General features: G+C 39.0%; 1 protein-coding gene across 3 annotated transcripts in view; it reads right to left on the bottom strand.

Moving 5' to 3' along the window:
• Cdh11 (cadherin 11) overlaps positions 1-20,543 on the bottom strand; it is a 159,142-nt gene that overhangs the window by 116,721 nt on the left and 21,878 nt on the right. The window lies entirely within an intron of this gene.

Genomic DNA, 20,543 nt, shown 5'->3' with positions numbered 1-20,543 from the left:
TAGGAGCGACTCAATTGCAATTTCACTGGCTAAAACTTATGCAGATTTAGGAAAAACAAACCCAAACTCCCAGACCTCTACCAGCTTCTCCTGCCATCTCTCCCAAAGATCCAGAAGGGAGAGCACTACAGACGGCCAAATGTATGTTTAATTTTTTTAAAAAATGTATAACATTAAATATTTAAGTAAAGCATTTAAATATAGCATTAAATATTTAAATTAAGTATAGCATGACCACATCTTGTAGCTCTCTCTAAAATTTTGTACCAGGAATTCACTTACTAATCCTTAGTTCTGGATCCTGGCCCCCCAGGGTGGGGAGCTAAGGCCCGCTCTTTGCCAAAAGGTGCTTCTGCTACTGTAATATGCAAGTCCCTGGGGGCCTTATTAAAACAGAGCCTGCCCTCAGGTCTGAGCAAGGGGACTGAGGGCCTGCCTACCTGATACTTGCCGGATGGTGGTCAGGATACTGCTCCTGATCCATGGGCAGCTCTGGACAGCACTCAGGGGAGTGAGTACCACCCTAAGAAAGCCAAGGACAATGCTTAGGACACTAGGGGAAGAAAGCTCACACTGGAGTTTCATCTTGGTGACTCTCTGATGTCAGGACTGTTTTCAGGTAAATTGGAAACCTTTTTATTATTCATGGAACCACTGTTAAAGCCGAGACAAGTCCTTGGACCCAGAGGAGAGGAAAATTTCTTGTTCTGTTTTGTTCTAAGTCAAACAAATAGAATAAAACACATATCCTGGTGAATGCACTTTGGGGAGCTCATTTAACTTTCTATTTTCCTTTTTCTTTTGCTGGCTGCAGAAGCCAAAATGGGAATGCCATAGAGGAAGGGGCTGTGCATTGGTTAGCATTACAAAAATCACCGTGGCTCTGAAGGCAACAAGTTGTAAATGAAAATAGTAAAACAATTCCAGTTGAAAATATCTGCATTAACTGTCAATGAACTTCCATAAAACTCCAGGCAGAAGTAAGAGCTCAGATTCTGGACTTAGGAATTTGGGGGTCAGATGAAGACAGTACCACTAACTAGCAGTGTGTTTTTAGGCAAGTATCCTGGTCTCTCAAAACCTTAGCTTTTCTATCTGCAATATGATCCTAATAACATCCGCCTTATAGGGTTATTCCTGTAGAATACCTCATATGTAAACGTATAACATGAATTATAGCAGTACTTTTTCCAAAGTCCAAGAAAAGCACCCACAAGTTGAACATTTATAAGAAAACTCAAATGGATGTGTCCTTGTTCATAATTTTCTCTATCTCCATGTCCAAACATTTTCTCAAGAGTGTGGAATCAACAGAAAGAAAAAGTCTGAATCACAATACCCGTTCAAAAATTTTTTTCTTTATAAATCATTTCTAATTATCACACAAAATAATGCAAACAGTATGTGGCCCACATTAAACCATCTTTCATCCTTGGGCAGAAGATAGTTAAATTTTTTTAATTAAATGCATATACTTGGGAATAGTCTTTCAAAGAGGGAAGCATTCCTACACACACACACACACACACACACACACACACACCACTCAGAGATTCTCCTTCTTGTCCCTCAAATCTCATAACCTTTAGCTCACAGCACTGTGTCCTACACATGGTGGAGCAGGACAAATATTAGCAGGCTGCTTTCACAGAAGGAAAATCTTGTGTGGCTGACAATCTCCACATCACTCCATCATTTGCGGGTATGCATTGCTGGGTTGGTCTGCCAGCCAGACCACAATAAAGAGAGAGACAAAACAGGATAAAAACGAATTTGATTTTCACCATGGTATAGGAAAGAATATCAGACAGGATTTCATGTTCCTGAAAGGGACTTGGAAACTCAGGCAGAGGATTAGAACAATCTTCGTCTGGGAGGCTTCTCAGATGACACTGTCCTAAAGCCCTTTTCCTCTCCCCATGTCGGGTGAGCAGGGCTGTCTTCATAAATCCTACTTATGAGGCCATCTGTGTCCCTGTCCATGTAACCAAGCCCCTGGGCTCTTGCTTCAGCATTGCTGCAAACTGTCCTGTTCTGGACACTGTTGCTCAAGGCCGTGGGCCATGGCAAAGAACCCTTCTTTCATTAGGGATTTCTCTGTCTAACTAGGATTTATGATGATCCTTTGGCAAGGATCTCTGAATCACTGGCTTTCACAAGACAACCAGCAGAGTATTTCAAGGGAATCTACCTCTGACAAGCAATACATCCCTGATGATTTATCTCTTCTGATGAATTAGGTGCAGCCTGTTGCTCAGGATGCCGCCCTGAACGAAGTGCTAGTGCACAGTTAGTGAAAATGACACAATGTTGGTTATACCAACTCTCTCCAAAATGGTTAGGATTTGGGAAGAAAATGTACTTGTGTGAATGAAGCATCTCATCTACAAGATGGGGGAGTACCAAAGTCTACATGGGTAAATGGAATCAAACACCTGGTGGACCTTACACTCGATGCATGGGTTTGGCTTTCTACCTAAAGGTGATTATTTTTGAAAAAGGATATATCAAAGAAAAAGCAGCAGCAGGACTGGTGATCCAGTGCTTTGCCTTTGGGAGGAGCTGGGAGTGGCTTGTCCCAGGCAGAATGACATTAGTGCTCTTGTGCCACCAACAGTTTGTCAGTGGGCAGCCAACCCCCTCAAGGTGCAGTAATTGTGTTTCAACCAAAAGAACACAAATCCTACCTCATCACTCCAGCACTTGTTAAATTCAAATTTGGCTTGTACCAATTCTAGACAATCTCCTTTGATTTATAGCTTACAAACCCTTCCCATTTCTGCATCTCAGCTTGCAAGGTGTGGCTGTCTTTGCTATTTCTTTTCTCTTTCACCATGTGATGCTGACATACCAAAAAGAAACCCTCCCTCTCTCAGCCTCATTGAGCAGCAATCTACCTGGAGAAGCCAATCAATAACATTCAGGGATGGCTCCCACCCTGGGAAAAGGGAGACTGGATAGAGAAAAAGACAGAGGCAGAAATCCCTCCTTCAGATCATTCTTCCAGCTCATAGTATTTCTAACCCTACAGACACTGGGAGACAGAGTTTTCTGGTCAACCCCATCTATCTGAGGAACAACTCAGGAGAGTGTAATTTCTCAAAAGCCTCTAGGTGTCTAGGGAACAGATGGGGTATAATCAGAACCACCATTTAGCTAGCCACATATTTCATACAGTTTCCATTGCATCATATTATTTTGGGGAGAGGAAAACAAAATCCTGCTGGCTTTCACTCCTTGGCAAACATTCCATGCAAAGGTCACAAAACAGTAAAGGTACCAGCATGTCTAACTTCTGGCTCTACCATTGCTGTATAAAAACACCTGAAAACTACTTGATCTCTCTAAATGTCAGTTTTCTTATCTAAGAAAAAAAAAACTGGCATAAGCATCTTTATTGATGATTACGCACGAATAAAATGAAATATTGGAGCAAAGATTGTGGCATGATGTGTGCAGCGTCCTTTCTTAGCTCCAGAAAAAAAAAATATTGTAAGATATAAGAGATAGAAAAATGAAGATTACTGGTAAGAAAAATAATTAAAACAATGGAAATTAGTGTATTACCTACTGTGATTATAACAGTGGTAATCAAACTCAGAAACACAAAGGCAACTGAGAAAAGAAAAAGGAAAAATAAAATTAACAAATATTTCATCACACTCACACAATATTTTAACACATTCCTTGTAGTCAAGACAATGAAAAACTGAATTATCAGGTACCTTAAAAGGAACCACACAGTTTTTACAATCAACAAAATATGCTTAAAGGAGGTCATCCTCTTAAATTAAACATTAAGTCCTTACACGGCTCTAGAACTCAGCAATAGCAAGTTCCACAAATATTTGATGGGATCTATGGCACAGATTTAACATCACAGAGTTTGCTGCTCTGTTCAGCTTTACAACTGCAGCATCTTGCTTCTTCATCTCACAGATAAAGCACGCCCTTCTCAAATATTTTCCCTTCCATTTATGTTAGCTAGGAATGCATCTGTATATTTTCTGTGTGCTTAACACCTGAGTTGACTTCATTCTTAGATTTGAAAACACAGAGACATTTAATCCATGTGTTTCTGAAGCAGAAGTTGGCAATTAAGTTGATCCTCTGATTCTCAGGCTATAGTGATTTTGCAGGCATGCCCCACCCCACCCCTCTGAGATGCAGTATCACTGAAAAAAAAAAAAATGATGGCAACACTGCTTCATTCTGCTGGAGATTTATTTTACATTTTCTGACAATATAGAAAAGTTTTTTAAAAATAAAAAAAATACTCCTTGGCACTGAGAGTGATATGTAGAGAGCTAAATCTGTGATGCTGTTTGTCCACAAAACTTTGCACTTTCTCGTCCTCACACTGCTATTTCCATGCACAGAAAAACAATTCACAGATCTCTACTAGTGAGTAAATGTGCATGCATTTACTGAGTCCCAAGCCTTCTGCCTTCTGCCGGAGATGCCACACCTGGGTGTCCCTAGTGGTATCAGGCATGTTTAGTATGCCTGTGGGACACAACATCAGCAGTGGTAATGGGGAAAGATGTGGCTTTGTATCACACCATGGAAAACCCAACAAAATCATGCCTTTTCCTATTTCAATATAATGATGTGCACTCCCCCATCTTGCCACACTGAGAAAAGCTGAAATTTTTTCCCCAGAAATTTTCAGGGACTTTACAGGGTGACATACAATCCGCTCAAACTCCACAGTATTCCAATCTAATAGACATTTCAATTAATAAGTCCTCAAGTGTCGATCAGGTGTGTGTGCCGCTGAACTCGCACCAGGAATCATGAAGCAGGGAAGCAGAATAGTCCCTAGGGGAGGCTCCTGAGATCAGCAACCCAAACCAATTGCAGGCCCCCATCTACAGGAGAGAAAACATGAAGGAACAAAGTGGAAGCAACCCCACCTGGGTGATTTCTGACAGTGGCCAAACTAGAATCCAGATTCTGCTGACTCCCTGACCATGAGCAATACATCATCAGGTTCTTTTTTACGCAGAACTGAACAATATCAGAATGAACTGCCATTTGCACGCAAAAACTGACCATACATCTTTACACTTTCTTGCCCTCATGCTTGGTCCAATTATCTGTGCTGATTCCTAGGCTAGGCATGGTTCAAGTGCTGGGACATCAAAATCAATTTCCTAAATTTTGAGAAAGCCTTTCCATGTGCAGGGACCTTGTGAAATTCATTCAGGAAATGACAATTAGTGACCATGTACTATATTCTAGGCCCTGGGAGCACAGTGGCACATATATCAGGTCCCTCTGCATGACTGTCTTGCAAGCTAAGTAGTGAATACTAAGAAATGACAGGTGAGAGGGAATACCTGCTACAGCATAGTTGATCAAGAAAAGCCTCTCCTGCATCTCTATTACAGAAAGAAAGCCTTGAAGGACAGGACAGAAAAGAGCTTAACATAAGAGAGGAAATAATGGTTTGAAGCTTTTTTTTCTACCATAGTTTGCTTTGGATCTTGTTATGACAAACACATTGATGTTTTTTCTCAAGATGTTTTTCATTTTCCATTTCCTTTTTTATCCCAGGGCCTTGCATATGCTAAGCAAGCACACTGCACTGAGCTAGACCCCCGGCCCCTTCTCCAGACATTTTCTAAAAAGTATTTGCACACATATGTATGCTTTTACTTTGATTCTTGTAACCAACTTTTCTTACACCTTGTGTGTATGCACATGCAGTTGTGTGTGCATGAGTGTGCATATGTGTACATATATGTATGTCTGTGTCCTTCCAATTAGCCTTCTGCTGTGAGTCTCCCAGACTCTCCGAGTTGGGTTTATTGTTTAAACTCCCTGAAAGGGCTGAAAATGAAACGCCTTTCACAGCCTGATGCCTCCCTACCTTTCTTGATTCCACTGAGTCCCTGCCCTGACAGTGTTTGCCCCAGTCACACTGGATCAATTTCATTCTTTGAACATGCCAGGTATGTTTATGTTCCTGTCCTTTTCAGAGGACCTGAAGGTCCTGAAACGACCTTTCATTCTTTTATTTTTGCCGTTTTATTCTTTTTTTTATAACATTATTATCATTCACTAAACACACATATATATAAAAATTAAAATTATTCAAAGAAAAGCAATGCAAGGGAAAAAAACTATAATAATTTTCAAATATAATAGAACTCAACCAAAGCAAAACTAAAAAGTACTTAAACATTTTTCCATATAATTTTAAAAAAACATCTCATGCATTAACAAGATGTCAAAGGATGTGATTTGTTTTAGAAAGATTTTCAAAACTAATATTGAACAAATAGTGGTCTGGAAAAAAATTCTAATTAACTAGTAGACTCCACATAGGCCAAGTTTTTTTTTTACTTTCAATACAGTCATGTGACACGTGATGGAACTATAATCTGAGAACTATGTTATTAGGCAATTTCATCCATGTGTATTGCAAAGTACCACACAGAGTGGCCAACTTCTAAGTGCAAACTGAGAAGGTATACATCAATCATCTGTGATGGCCCCTTGATATTATTCAAATACGCAGTTAAACATGAGATACATGAAGCTACCGTTGGCATAGTAGCACACTGTTTTACAGTAAACTCTTTTATATAAGTAGGATTATTCTCTAAAGGATGAAAAGCACAGCACGTTACGATAAGTACCTAAAACAGTAAGTCATTTATCACATTATCACGTACTGTGTACTGTACATAGTTGTATGTGCTTCTTCTGGAAACACACCCTTCTCTCCTTTGATCTCAGTGACTCTTCCTTCCCAACCCACTGATGAGCTCTGAATAGTTTCTCTAGTGTGAGAAACTGAAAGTGTAATTAAGGATTAAAATGATTAAAATGAATAATTGATAATTTGAAATAGGAAGAAAAGGTTCAAAGGGGTAGGGGTGGCAGGAGGGGAAGGGGAGAGATCAGAGTTACAGGCTGGAATCTGAAAAGAATCCATATGTAGATTGTGTTTAAAACTTTAGCAAGAGATGTAGATAGAGACTAGGCTCGACGACCTTTCATTCTTGTCCACCAGGCAAATTATGTCTGTCCTCAAAATCCAGGCCCTTTCTCTTGCTTTTTCTGCCTGATTCATCAAATGGAATTAATCAGCAACTCTCCTGGAAATCTCTCTTTCTTTGGTGTGCATCTCACCTCACATTGCATTATGAATATCAATACAATTTTTTTTTGATACCAGGGATCAAACTCTGTACCTTGCGCTTGCGAGGCAAGCAGTGGAAACACTGAGCTAAATCCCCGCCCATCGATACAATTTTTATGCTTTATTCATTTATACTTTTCTAACTATCCAACAATGCATACCTATTTTCTACATTTTAGAGAATAAAATGCATAATGAGAAAATGAACATTTCTTTCCACTTTTTGTTTGTTTGTTTTCAATTGTTAAACACAATTGAGACTTCTCCTCTTCTTTTGTACCTGATTTAATATATACTCTAAACATTTTCAAGCACAAATACTAAAGCATCTTCAGGAACCCTGCTCCTAATGATTGTATAATTGTCCGTCGGGATGTACAACAAACTACATAACCATTCAACCCTCTCCTATGGAGCTACTAGGTGGTTTTTAAATTTTCTTATTATAAGTAATAATGCAGCAAATTTAATTGTGCATTAATCTCTGTCAACATTTCAACTTATTCTTTTGGAATAGATGCTTAGAAGTGAAATTACTGGGTCAAAAGAGGTGAAATTTTAAACCTCTATATATACATTGAAGATTGTTTTCCAGAAATTATGTTTTAATTGACACACCCATCAGAATTATAGTGAAATACCCATTATGATCTCTGTCGCGTCATAGTAACAGATCTTTTTGAAGGATAAAATCCATTGCCTGAAATTCTCTTTCTTTGATTAGTAACATATTGGAACTTCATGGGAGTATTGTGCATATCTTTATCCAAAATATATTTAATATTTCTCTTAAATATTTTAGTGCATCCATCACATGTTCTGAACATTGGTGTGAAAAGCTAATAGCAGTCCATCGATGTGCTCATCAACACGATGGAACCAAGGCCAACTCACACAGAGCAGGTAAGGAGCACCTGCTGTCTGCAGCCATGTAACACTGCCTCACAAAATAGTTTCTTATTTGGAGTTTATGTTATAGTCTAATGCTAGCTGTAAGCGTCAAAACATCAAGTACACAGAAGAGAACCTGAGTATTTCTGTTTGTTTTTCCAAACCATAAGATCTCACATCACTCAAAAGCTTTTGCTCTAAATGTATTCTAACATGAAACTTACTGATTTCAAATAGCCATACCTTGCCCCTGTATATTTATATGTCCTGAAACCCATCTTTGTTGCAAACGTACATGTGATCAGCCATGCGAACATAGAATGGCTTCAAGAAAATGGCATGCAAAGTCTACATCGCATGCCCTAGGTGAAGTGCATCGAAGGAAGAGGAGGGCTTGAGGATTACTATGGTCCAGGCCCTGCCCAGTGCCACTCCAACTTCACTCAGAGTTCTCTCAACACACTATCACCTTCCCACCTTGGAAGATCATGTGCAGAGGCTGTGGACAGGAGATGCCCCTTTCCAGGAATGAATCACAGGACTGCTTTTCCTCACACACCCATTTTGGGAAAGCATATGGTTTCTGGGTGATGAGCGGTGATTCCTGCCAGTGAGTATCCTGAAACCTGGCCGAGTACAGGGCCCGGCAGAGCTCATTCTTCCTCACACTTCTGTGCTCACACTTGGACAGGTAACAGCTGTGTAAAGAAGAAGCTGAGATCCAACTCTCACTCTCCAGGGTACTGTACTGTCCATAGGACTGGGTAGCCTAGGGAGCCCCTGATTATCAGGGGAGCAGCTGTTTAGAAAGCAGTGTCAGGCAGTGTGGATGAGCACAGGTAAGGAGTGCATATGAGTGAGGGGTTTTACACTATCAGCCAGTGACAGAAGCCAGACCCAGTGCTCCAACCTCACTCCACCCCACCCACCGAGAACTCAGTGAAGTCAGAGTTGTGCTGTCACTGCCCCAACCTGACATGGAGTTAAGGGAAGATCCCCTTGGTAAAGAGTCACGCATTCAAGCTTACTAATCTTGCAGGCCCGGCAGGCTGTGGCCGAAGGGGATGAAAAGTCATTCCCCAGATAGTTTGCTTGTGCTGCTGACTCTGCTCCAAGAAGAGATCACGAGCCCTGTCATACTTCCCATAGCTGCAATCCTGTTTGTCTTGCCTTGGTTCCCTTGAAGGAATGGTTCAAGGATGGGAACATCCTGAGAAGTGTCTCAGTCCATTTCTGTAGAGATTAGAGTGCATTCATAGAGAAGAAAACATTAAACAACACCTGCTGTTTATGCATTCACCTTAAATAACCACTGTAAGTACTATAGAAGAGATGTATGAACCAAGAATAAGCGTCCTGCTGGTCTTCAGGACCCCCTGTGTCCCGCTTCCGTCTCTTTGCTGCCCTCCACTCTTGGCCCCTATCTTCTCGAGGCCGAACAACACCAACCCAATCATGAAGTGCAAAATCCAGGTTCAACTGTCTCTCAAGGCAAAGGGGCCCTCCGGGAGAAAAGATGCTTTGCTAATAAACATTTAGCACAATCTTCTGATGCCCATTCACTCACTCCCTCATTCATTCATTCATTCAAGTGTTAACACTGAATTATAGGCAGAATATGTAGAAGATAACAATGGTTTTGGAATTAGGAACATCTGAGTTCAAGTGCAGAATCAATTCACATCAGCTTGGAAATTTTTGAACAAGATACTTAGTATCTGTAAGCCTCATTTTCTTTACCTAGAACATGGGCTATAGGCACTGAGAAGGTTCACAAAGAGTGATGTGTCCTAGAACATGGAATGTGGTAAGTGACCCTTAGTGTGTACAGAGCGTACATCCCATGAGCACTGCTTACAGATGAATTGAAACCTAAAAGCAAATCTGAGAGATACTAATCTTTTGTGTTTTAACAATGAGGGCACACAAAAATCGTGAGTATCTCACTTGAATTACCCAGCACGTACATTTCAGATTTAGAGTCTGGGTCCAGGTTTGTCTCACTCCAAAGTCTGTGATTTGTCCTACATATCAGGGTACCTGGTTCAAATCTAGACAGTGAGGATGCACAGAATAGTGAGAGATAGCTTTGCTTGCTAATTCACTACCTAGTGGGAGAGAAGGAAGTGGAGGAAAATATGATACACAGCTTAAGTGTTATACTGAACTGGATAGCGTAGAAAGCACGGTTGACTCAAAAAGGAGGTAGGCCGGGAGGGACACACTGGTCCTAACTCACTTGATAAGCTGGTTCTGCAAACCAAGAAGAGAGTGTTCAAATGTCAAGAATGGGAAATGTTGGGCCTGGGATTTAGCTCAGTGGTGCCACACCTGCCTTGCAAGTGCAAGGCCCTGAATCTGATCCCGGGTACTGCAAAAAAAAAAAGGAAAGGGAAATGTTGGCACTTAGGTGAAAAGACATCCAAGAAAAATGACAAAATTACATCTCATCCTTTTTTTTTCTATTCAAATATCCCGGCTACCAAATCATAGCTGAAGCAAAGCTTCTCTTCATACAAATATCCTGACAAAGCAATGACAAAGATAGCAAAACTGGAATGTCAACCTTTCACAAGCCTTTTACCAAGGATCTATGCCCCAGGTAATTATAGTCATAGTCGCTGAACTGTTCAGCTTTTCCACTGCTGGGACAAGACATCTGATTCCCACAGTTTATAAGAAGAGAAGTAGATTTGGGCTCACATTTTCAGAAGTTTCGGCCCTTGGCTGTATGGCAGAAGGGTGTGATGGAGCAAAGCTACTCACTGCATGGCTGCCAGGAAGCAGAGCACAGTACAGAATGCCAGCCAGAGATAAGGGCAGCACCCCATGACTCACCTTCAACTGCACCCTACTTCCTAATGGCACGTTCAGCTACGAGTATCGATGGATTAACCCACTAGTGAATATAGTACCCCATGATCAAATCGCCTCCCCAGGAATCTCCTAACCCAGTCACATTGACAATTAAGCTCATGTAACAACAGGAGAAATCACTGGCATTATGCTCCTCCCTGGGGAGTTGTCTTCACAATAAATAAATAAATAAATAAAACATAAAAATTGAATCTGTTATGGTTAAGACTGATATGTGATCCAATTTTCTGAAAATTAGGAGGACCAGAGGCATACCTCACAGCAATGGTTCTCAACTGGAGGCAATTTTGTTCCCCAGGAGACACCTGGCAATGTCTGAGATACTTCTGGTTGTCACCACCAGGGAGGGAATACTACTGGGCCTTTAGTGTGTAGAGACCAGAGATGCTGCTAAACATCTTGTAAGGCACAGGGCAGCCCCCAGTCATCAAGAATTGTCCTGCTCACAATGCCAATAGTTCTGAACTTCAGAAATGATGCCTTTTAGGATAAATGACTTTATTTCCTCAATGACAGAGGACAATGGGGACCCTTAGAGATTAAACTCAATTTAGAAAGGGTTTACCTAAAGATTAAAAAAGAAAGCAAAATTCGATTGTGGTGTTTGGGGAAGTACTCATGGGCAAGGAAGAGGCAGTCATCATGTAAGTGAGAGAGCGGTCACTTTTTCTACAGTGAAGGCTTTGGAGAAGTTTCTGGGTGTGTGGCTGGGTGATGATTCATAAAGGGTGTTTACTTCATAGTAATTCATTCAGCAAGACAATTGTATTAACTGTTTCTATATGATATCTAACAAGAGTGTAGTTTAAAATAATACTAACAATAATATAAAACGTTTTCTCTCCCACACTGGTCAGGAATTAATTGGTACATTGATGCAGAATTATTTAAGAGAGTATTATTGATTCATCCAAATACATAATTTATCCTCTATATTTTCTATAGACTCATAAGAATTTATTTCTAACTTCCCCCCTCCCTGTTGCTTAGATTGCTAGAGATTATCAGATGAAGGCACATAGAGGAAAAAGCTATAGAACAGAACAACTAAGGAGTCTTGATTTCAGATAATCTGAGAGTCACCCCATTCCACCTTAGTCGATTCATTCCACCTCTCTGAACTTGAAGATTTTCCCTGTAAAATTAGATAAATAAATTCTTCATCGGGTTGTTGGGATTATACTCAAAGAATGCACACACTAGACTCTGTGGGTGATCATAAATTGTAACATGTTAACTTACACGGGCTGAGAGGATTAGTGGAGTACAGTTCTGGGTATGTGTGAGAATGGGTAGGCCTCACACTGAGGCAGGAAGACCCTTTTTGGATGTGGGCGGCTCCAGCCATTAGGTTTGCAGTATGGACCGAAGAAAAGGGGAAAGAAGAAGGAAGTCTTCTCCTTTGTTTCTCTGGAGGAGCTCCAGTCTTCAACAGTACTTTAGATGTTTGTCTCCAGGTCCTTCAGGCTTCCAGCCCAGACTCCTCAGTTTTCCAACACTGATCCTTATGCTTTCTGACATGGTCTCACACTGGACTGACTCTGCAGTGAGCTCCAGGCATTCCACCTTTGAAAATCCTCCAGCTCTCCACTGTGCAGATAGATATTTTTCAATCTTCCGCCCCCGATTCCACAAGTGGCCATTATAAACCTACTTAGTGAATCATATATATAAAATCTGTTCCTCCAGTGAACCCTAACTGATAAGCCATGAATGGTTCCTTCTGTAAAATTTACCTATTGGTTAGTTGTTCGCGGGCTCATTCATCAAGTGGTTAACTTGTGCCAAAACTTAATTCTGCAGTGGGGATACAGAGAGGTCGGGTCTCCATCCTTTCATTTTCCACAGGTAGACACCGCATTCTACTGCTGCTCACATCACTTAGTTCTGCTTTACCACTGAAACTCAGCACTTTTAGGCACTACAATTATGCCCAGTCTAAAATGAGGGAACCAAGGGTCAGAAAACTGCAATGTATATCCATGATTACATGTCTTATAATATTCTTTAAGCTTCTACTGATTACCATGTCCTCAGAAAAGTATTTTCCATTCATTGTCTCATTTAGTGCTCAAAAGCGCCATATTAAATGAAGGCCCTATCATTATACTTTTTTCAAGTATAAAATGTAAGGCTCCTAGATATTCTTTAAATTTCCTAAAAGCTACACAGTTGGTAAATGTCAAAATGAAGATTCAACTCAATTAGCTTTAACTTAAGAACCTGCCATCTATTTTACAACCAATGGGTCTTGTCATGCTATTTTGATGTTGCTTTTAAGAGACCAAACCATTACCTTCCTAGTAGGACTATTACCTGTTTTAAAGGAATTATTTGCCTGTGACATTGATTCTAAAATCTCATCTGGAGTTGTAAGTCTGAGATTTTCAAACAGGAATTGTGTTTTGAAGAAAAAAGCTATCTCACTCTTTCCAGAAATTGAGAAGGTCGTCAAATTAAATAAATGGAGAAAGGTAGCTATCACTGAAAGGCTACAAAATTATACTTTTGGGCAGTGCTTCTCAAACTTTATAAATCACTGTCACCCACATGGCATTTTGTTTTCTTTTCTTGTATGTGTGTAAGCAGGTTCTGGGGAATGAACTCAGGGCTTTGCACATGTTAGGCAAGTAGTCTATTACTGAACTACACTTATATTCCTTGGATGACTTTTTACAATTAAGAGTTTTTGATTCAAAAAGTCTGAAAGTGGGCCCAAGAAATGCACTCTTAACACATCTCCGAGTGAGACTAGCACTACTGATCCAACAAACACATTTTCAAAACCCTATCTGGATCTATATTAGTCAGATTTCCATTGCTAGAACAAAATATTGACATAAGGAACAAAACATTAACATAAACCACTTAAGGGAGAATAGGTCCAGTTTGGCCTACAGATTCAGTCCACAGTCAGTTTGGCTCCAGGCAGAATCATAGTGGAGGGAAGCTGCTGACCTCATGGCAGCCAGGAAGCAAACAGAGCAGGAAGAGAACAGCAGAGAGTGAGACATGGAGAGAGAGGAATGGGAAGGAGCTGGAGACAAGATATACCCTTTTAAGGCACATCCCAGTGACCTGCTACCTTCTTCAAATGAGCCCCACCTCCCAATAGTCCATTCACCAGTGAATTTATCAATGGATTGATCTACTGATGAGGTGAGCTCCTTCTCAGATTCCATCTCTGAATATTGCTGCACTGAGGATCGAGCCCCCAGTACTTGAGACTTTAAGAGACATTTCTTACCTCAGCTATAACAAAATCTATCTCTACTGGCTCTGTGATATTACAATACCTATTCCAACATGTCAAACCATAAAGAAAACTGTTATGATATAGATTGGGATAGTAGGAGTAAAAGCATCCTGAAAATTGAAAATGCCCAATCTCAAACTTCACAAGCTTTGGGGACTCTCACAGTCACCTGAAAGATTGTTATAAATGTGGCTTCTCACACCCACCTCCAGATATAGAAGGCCTGGTTTAGGGCTCTGGAAACTTCCCCTGAAACAAGTTCACCAAGTAATGTTGAAGCAGATGCTCCACAAAACATCTCTCACAAAATCCTTGTGAAAACAATGACAAATCCCAGAACATGGAAGGCAATAGGCCCCCCAGACTTTCTTCTGAAAGCCAGAGAGTAGTCCTGAGATTGGATGCCCACCACACTTATAGATTCTTACATGTTCTACAGTAAAGAGTAAGGGAGAAAAAATTCATTTAATTTTCTTTTAATGGAAACAGTCAACTCGAATATTAGACTGCAGGACTTTCAGAGTGAATTTTAAATGAGAAAAAAAATGCTATCATTTGAGATGAAAGAAAACCCTAGACCAGTACACTCTGGCATCTTTCAATTTAGAGTAGGTTTCAGAGTTAGGTATGAATGGAAAATGTCCCAGAAGAGAGATACTAGGTAATCAGAGCTATTACATTTTGCACCTGACGGAGGCATCGCTTCCTCTAGAGATGACAGCAGCAGAGCCGGAGCCATTTCAACATCTTAATCAGTTCCCCTGTCTTTCTGAATCCAGGGAATTGAGTCTAATTCTTCGTGCTTTCCCTTAGGGATTATAAAGTGTCAGCTACCATGGAGAGTATGCGAGTGACTTTGTATAAGAAATGATGGCTGCACTTCAGAGGAACATGTAACTGAGTTAACAAGTTGCAACACTTGCATCCTAAACTGGAACCCAGGTTCTGATCATGAGCTGGTATCAAGCAGTAAGGGTGGAGTTGTTATGCAAATCACTCACCACATGCTGCTCTAGTGAGCAAATGCCTTGCTCTTAATGCTTTGATTAGAGTTGATAAAAATAATGAAAATTAAAAACCCAGCTGTTGGCTAAAGGAAAAGGAGGAGACTTATGTAAATGAGTGAATAACATTAGGTGAATTGTTTGTAAGACAACCTGTCATGCATGACATTATCAGGGATGATCCCCAATTAATATGATTGAAAAAATCAAACATTAATAAGCTTTTTAATTGGGTCCTTCTGGCCAGATAAAGATTATAATTGGGCTGTAGTTGAATTGGCCCTTAAAAATTGGGCCACACCTGTTCATGTTTTGTGACAGATAGGAGGCTTATATTGTATAAGGACTCCTCATTTTGAACTTTATTATCACCTTTCCCCTTATGTTTACAATAATTAACCATACTGAAGACTGTTTGAAAATTTAAAGTTTTATTTTATTTTATTTTATTTTTGGTACTAGGGATTCAACCGAGGGTCTTTACACTGAACCACATCCTCAAGCCCTTTATTTTGATTTTCCTGAGACAAGGTCTTGCTAAGTTGTTAAACTATCCAGACCCAGACTGACCTTGAACTTGTGATTCTCCTGCCCCAGCCTCCCAAAGTTCTGGGATTACAGATGTGCACCATGAAAGCATAAGATTTTAAAATAAGTAACACTGACTAAATAAAGGACTTGTGCTATGGTCTCAATGTGTTTCCCCAAAAGTCATATGCTGGAACCTAATAACCAGTGTGGTAGTATGGAGAGGTGAGGTCTTTGGGAATTAAGTCATGTTATTCAGTCCCCCTAAGTGGACTGAACGCCCTTTATAAAGAAACTCAGAAGCACTCAGATGGTGCCATATACAAGGAGCAGACAACAAATCTGCTGCTGACTTGATCTTGGACTTCCCATCATCTGGAACTATAAGAAATAAATTTTCTGTTGTTTATAAATTACCCAGTCTAAGGAATGTTTTTATAGCAGCCTGGAGGGAATAAGATGACTGAATAATGGAAGGATATGTCTTGTCACCATGGTAACTATTTTTACTTACCATGCTGGTTTGGTGCATTTTAGTCATTTTAACCAGGTTATGCTGTTGCCATTATTGTTGTTGTTATTGTTGAAAATAGAAACTGTGGTTTACATATGACTTTTGGTATGCATCTTGCGATAAATACTATACAGCTATTTCATCCAAATGATTAAAGTATCCTCATAAATATAAATAAGGCCTTCGTAACTGAAGTTGTATAAATGAACTGTTAACTCTTGAAGACTTCCTCCAAAGGACTGTCACTGAACATGCTTGGAATTTCTCTTCCAGTAAATACAAATTCACTGAGCAATATTAAGAACTGTACTGAAGTACAGTTTATATACCATAGAAATTACCCAGATGAACACTTTCTAAGAGTCCCCACTCTGGTGTACCGCACAGTGTTTCCTAAGGTTCAAGAGATAAACCAAATTAAGGGGTCTCTATACATTTAGATTCAACTTTTGCCCAATATCCTCTTGCACTGACATATAATCCCCTTAAAAGAATATTAGACTGTTGCTCTCATTCCCACCCAGAGCAGAAAAAATAGTATTATTACTTTAAATTCTGTCACTTTTAATGAAACAGTCAAGATGTCAATGTATAGTTCAAAGAATGAAAACAGCATTTAGGAATATTTTTCTCATTTTTAATACACTTTGACTGCTTTTTTCACCTTCATTCTGTAAAGCCAGGGTAATGTCCTATTCAAATGGACTGCTTTTATTGAATCTGTTAGCAATAATTAAGACTGAAAGTGAAAATAAGAGGAAATTGCATGTGACTTAAACATCAGCCAAAAGACCTGGACTCCAGGTCCGAGCTTATAGTCATGAGCTACAATACTCTAGACAAGATTTAACTTATCTGGGCATTGTTTTCCTCACTGTTAACAAGTAGTAATAATCAAATAGAAGATGATTAATCAAAGATTCCAGGCACATGTCAAGACAACTAATATCCCAGGTCACTGTTTGAGTCAGTTGGTTTCATTTTTAAGAAAGTAGGCTGCTTTTATTTAACAGGCATCTAGATTCAAACTCTTGTGAAGGTCAGAGTTTGCTTACAAAAAGTGTATGTCTCAGCATACCAAATGATTTAATACCATCCTGTGTTTAAATAATTCAAAATGATTTTTAAACTTTCTTCTTCTCTCTAATTTTAGTAGCCCTTGTGAAAACTTGTTCTTAAGACTATGAAAGAATGGTAAAATAACTAATTATGCATGAATTACTCTCATGGCTTACCCAGTTCTCCTGAGGCATGCTGTGCTTAAAAAAATAATATAGGATTTGTAAGTTAGTTATCAGCACTTCATGTAACTTTTGATTCAAGTAACAAATAGCATTTTAGCTCTATGTGTTCATTATGTCACTAAATTGCAAAGGAAAGCAGCCAATTCTAATGAATTGTAACCATAGTTTCTTTTGCATATTACATATTAGAAGTGGGTAGCACTTTAAATTATGGTACACAAAACAGCATATAATTAATTCTGAATAAAAGATAATGTATTCTTGCTAAATACGAGTTATTTTAAAAACTCTTAATGAAGAACTAAGCATATGCTGCTCTGCACTGTGAAAATGTTTAGCATATGCTGTTAGAGCCAACATTTTGCATTTATTATTATATTTATTTTCAATAATAATATATTATTTTAAGTGAACACACAAAAAAAACCCCTTAATCACTAACATTCTGAATGTGGAAAATATATGCAAATTACAGGAAACTTTTTGGCTCCCCATAAGTTGTCACTAAATAACTTTTTGATGACATGGTGCAATTGCAATTTGCAACAGAATGAGAAAAATGGAAAAGACTGTTACTTTTAAATCACAGAACATATGCACAATGAATTTTAAAATTCAGATATGGAGATAAACATTTCTATTTTGAAAACCCACATGTTCTAAGTTTTCACTGAATAGCAAAGCTTAAACCTAGACCTCAAGTTCCACCTGATTGCTATTAGGTTTACGATTCCTTTTTCGACATTGTGTTTCCCCTTTCCAAAGGATATATCCTGAAGGTTCTATACTCTTACAATTACCATATTGTATCTTCCAACCAAGCATCAGTCAGATTCTTAATCTGCCTCTAATCACTATTACTAGGAATATCTCTATCAATATCAATGACAAAATAATGAATCTTGGGCCAAACCTCATTTTAGCCTTGCTCTCCCCAGCTATATTCTGAAGCTGTCTAATGTCTCTATAAACCAGCCCTGTGACCATCAGCAAATCACCTGCCACCTCTAAGCCTTAAAGCTCTCAGTTACAAAATGAGTATGCTGGGGTCCCTTTTATTTCCATTAGTTCTTTCATCCTTTTCCCTAGTCATTCCTGGGGTGCCAACAGTAACAAATAAAACCAGGTTTTCTAAATTCACATATTCTTATTTCATTTAAATCCAGAGAGAAAAATGTGAACAGTTAAATGACTTGCCATATCTCAACAGCTTCCAATTTGTTTTAAAATCCAAGGTTTAGTTTCAGTTCCAGAAGTCTGATGACTAATTCATCAAGAATATACTGAAACAGAAAGGAATTATTATTCCATTCTTCTCCAAATATTCCAGGTTTGAAGTTATTCTAAATATATTTCCTATTGGAGTATAACGTGCAGCAATGAAAAATTGAGAAAGAATAAAATTTTTAAATAAATTTATAAAATTAATAATATCACTATATAATTACTGCTGGTATTGTGCCAGGACTCTTTTCTATCATTTCTGTGTGTATAAAAGCATAGAAAGTTGGAATCACAATTTATAGATAATTCAATGACCTACTTCGCACCCCTTAATATTTCTAAGCCTATATCCATGTAGCTCAAACTCTTTGTCCATCATTTCAGTGACTGAATTACAGTCTGTTGTAAGAATATACCTTAATTTATTTAACTGGTTCCTGTTCATTTGATATGCTTTTCTTCTTCTCTCTCCTTTTTAATGGAAAAATTTATTGTCCAGAATGAATATTTTTGTGCACCTAACCTTTTAAATATTTCTAACTCTTCTGTTAATATTTTAAAAGTGAGATGATTATTGTAAAATTTCAGCAGAAATAACATAATTACTTCAAAATAAGATTGGGAGACTTTTTTCTCCCCTAAACACTCACCATTGGTGTTTTCTGTGCATTCTTTTGATCAAACTTCAGCACAGAAAGGTCCCTGATTGCTCCATATCCTCCTGACCACCACTGTTACAATGGAAGACAGAGGGCTCTTAGTGGTTCTGGTACCAATGAAATTTGAATAGTGGTGTGGTTCTGAAACAGTCAGCAGCTCTGGGCCATGCTGTTTTACTCCTCTACTTGTAGTAAGTATCATCTACTCTCCTTCCAGGAAGAGGACGTGAAGCAGTGTGTTAAAGTAATGTGGAGAGAAAGACATGAAAGGCCTGTGGCTGCAACAGGATCCTCTAAATTCCATGGAAGAGTCACTAAGGTTGGCTATTAGCCAAGACTGCTGGGCCTGAATCTCTCTATGAATTAAGCAATCCTAGGGGTGCACTTATACATGCAGATGTATATCTATACATAAATATACATGCACCAAGCATGTGTGCATATGTGCATGGTGTATGAATTATTCTGTTACTCTTGAATTCTTATTGTTGAAGGTATTGATTCTCTTTGTAAGACTCTGGGAGAAATTCTAATGGCTCTGGTTGTTAAGTGGTCAAGTCTCCACCTTGACACTAACGCATTTTTATTTTGTGGTGGTTTTATAACTACTGGTGTTTCTCCTGTTGCTTTGGCCACTAGAAAATGGTGCTGTGTGTCACAAAGAATGGTGTGCTTTCCAGGGAAGACCTTTGCTCCATCTTACAACCTCATTCTTCTTTTCTTTCTCTTCATCTTATTAACTTCTTTAAAACTTCCATTATTGAAATCTCCATTCATTGCTGATATTTATGAGAGCCACTTCAATGCCTCTGAAGAGAAGGAAAGACCATGAGTAAATGGACAAGTACATAGACCTCACTGCCTGAGCTGTTCACAGGGCCAGGCACTGAGGATTTAATCCTCTTTCTCCTGGACATCTGCAGAGGTTGAGCTGAATCCTAACAAACAGCAACTCCTTAGCAAGGCAGAGTTGGTCCTATGATTCACCTAAGAAGCATACATTCTTAATACAGATGTTAAGCTAATTAACTGTGCTTTCTGTTACAGGATATCCAACAAGGCCTTTTTATAGTTCCAAATGTGCACATTATAGCGTGCATCAGAACATACTGAAATTGCCAACTGAATTATATCACTCTTTAGACTATGAACATTTGGATTATGATTGTTTTATATCTGTATGCTGAGTACAT

This window comes from Heterocephalus glaber, unplaced genomic scaffold, assembly GCF_053883595.1.
Source record: "Heterocephalus glaber isolate CG9 unplaced genomic scaffold, H.glaber_assembly_v1.0 deba00000071, whole genome shotgun sequence".
NCBI lineage: Eukaryota > Metazoa > Chordata > Mammalia > Rodentia > Bathyergidae > Heterocephalus > Heterocephalus glaber.
Note: the sequence above shows the minus strand (reverse complement) of the source record. Positions and strands in the feature narration are given on the sequence as shown.